The 2,500-nt window shown below is 43.5% G+C and overlaps 1 protein-coding gene across 2 annotated transcripts in view; it reads left to right on the forward strand.

Annotated features, from left to right (window-relative positions):
* Positions 1 to 2,500, forward strand: part of jupb (junction plakoglobin b) — a 31,689-nt gene that overhangs the window by 102 nt on the left and 29,087 nt on the right. For both annotated transcript variants that reach the window (XR_009665831.1, XM_061027294.1), the window contains exon 1: positions 1 to 87. This exon is cut by the window's left edge and continues 102 nt beyond it. The gene's annotated coding sequence lies outside the window, so the exon portion shown is untranslated. The remainder of the gene's footprint in view (positions 88 to 2,500) is intronic.

Raw genomic sequence — 2,500 nt, forward strand, 5'->3', positions numbered from 1 at the left:
AGCGGAGCACCGACAGTTCTGCGGCGGGCGGATTAGCCGTGGAGGATTCACCGGGAGGAGACCAGAATCTGCTGTCGGGAGAACCAGGTGAGACCTGAGACTGTGCGCACGTGAGCACAGCACGAGCTCAGTGATGAAGACTGACCACAGTCATCATCATCATCATCATCATCATCATCATCATCATCATCAGACATGAGAGCTGCAGCCTGCTTTAACTACAGCCAGAACACACCTGCACACACACACACACACACACACACACACACACACACACACACACACACACACACACACGCACGCACACACAGAGGAAAGCAGCAGAGTGTGCAGGTGATGATGAAGATGATGAAGATGATGTCTGTGTTCAAACGACATAAAACGAGACTTTCAGTGTTCAGGGCTTTGATGTCGCTGCTTCGTGTGTATGTCCTGAAGGACTGTCTAACACCACAGATTCATTTCACAGCTTCACCAATAACATCTGCTGGGAGTGACACACACACACTCACACACACTCACACACACACTCACACATATTTTCTGGCAGTGACTGTGGGTGTAGCAGCTGACAGCTCGCCAAGTGTGTGAGAGCATCGTTGCGTGTGATTGGGTGGTGCTCTCTGGGTTTACTCAATATCTGACTGAATGTGTTTTTAATCCAAGTGTGCGTGTGTATGCATGTGTGTGTGTGAATGTGTGTGTGTGTGTGTGTGTGTGTGTGTATGTATGTATGTGTGTCAGTGTCATGAACAGAGACTTGTGTACAGTTTGACCTCTGACCTTTACACCTGAACAAGGATTCTACTTCCTGTTTAGAGCTGTTACATCAATGACCCCCCCCCCCCCTTCAGAGCTCAGCTTTAGTTTGTATGAAAAGTCTGTTAAACATTCATCTTGATGATCTCATATTAATTCAAGAAGTCAATTATCTAAATGACCCTTAAATACTAAACGTCTTCATGTGAATGGCGGTCAGAGCGAATAATCGTTTGTCACGTCAGTCGTTCTGTCACTTTAGAAATAAAGCCTTGTATGCTTTAACCAAATGATTCAGTATTACTGAGTTAATCTGGATTAATTAAGGCCTGCATTAATCACATTACTCTCATGTTTGTCCCTTCAGGCTCTCCGTAGATAGTGGTCCTCAGTGTCTCCCTGTAGTCTCAGTGATGTAAAAGAAGGACACTGCTGCATCTTTGAATGTCTCATTTCACTTCAACAAACTCTCAGACAGCTCAGCTGACGAGTCCAAAGTAATATCCACCTTATGACATCACACATTGACCTTATGACATCACACATTGACCTTTGTTACCATTCCTTTGAGCTGTTTGACCTCACTTTGGGATCCCTAGCCATTTCCTGTTTCTGTACTTAACTTCCTGTCCTAACTTTCCACCTACAGGAAAGGCCTTACTGTTTTTCAAAATAAAAGCATATAGCAAGTAAAGTACTCTCAGTTTAAGACAGGACAAACCTTCAAAAATAAGAGCCTAATTATTGTTATATTAAAATGTGAAATGATGGGAAACATAAGATGTTGTTTTATTGCAAAAGTTCTCAGATCAAATTAAAACCAAATTCAGTGAGACGTTCATCATCAAGACAAAGAAGGCATTAAAACGTCTGTAAAACAAACATTCACTGAGAAGATGAAATATGTTAGCAAATAAGATCCACACAGAAACCTTAACATTTAGTAAAATTAAGAAATACAAAATGTATAAATAACCTCCTCTTTGTAACGTAGTAGTGATACCTGAGTCTTCGGACGCGGTCACACTGGCAATCCGTACCGACAAACCGGGCCTAAGCACGGTTACCTCTTGAACAGAACGTCTTAACAGCACATGTGTTATGGTTTTATGTTATTATGAAGTGTGTTTACAAACAGACAAAAAAAGAGACGCACGTCCAAGTCCGCTACGGCACATCAGAGAACATGACAGAGAACTGACATTTTATCAGATACAGCCATAAATAAAATCAATAAATAAAAGAGAGGCGTGGTCAGAGAACATGACAGCTTCCTGTCTTTACTCTGAGTCACATACAGACTGAATGAAGGCTGTCCATGTTGTTTACCTGCGTCCTCGTGCATGAACTTTACCGTGTCACAGCGTGCCATTAGTACGACACGGAGCGCTCACACTGCTCAAATGAACCCGACTTTAGGGGGGAAGGGTTCTTAGGCACGGTACGGATTGCCAGTGTGACCGCGCCCTAACTGTCCCGACAGACTCGGACTCACCTGCTGCTCCTGAAATGGATTCTGTTTAACAATCCACCCCAGCACATCTTCCAGAGGATTAAGGCTAACAGTTAGCTTGGTGTGACGGGTACAGACCTAAGCTGCATGGATCCCACACCCCCCAGGGGGGCTGTGGTGGTGAATGAACTAGTTTGTAATGAAGAACTGAGAGTTTGTTCAGTCAACAATAGTGAACGATTACTTTAAGTAATCAACTTCAAGAATCCAGTGCTCTGATGTCACTGA

This window comes from Labrus mixtus, chromosome 20, assembly GCF_963584025.1.
Source record: "Labrus mixtus chromosome 20, fLabMix1.1, whole genome shotgun sequence".
NCBI lineage: Eukaryota > Metazoa > Chordata > Actinopteri > Labriformes > Labridae > Labrus > Labrus mixtus.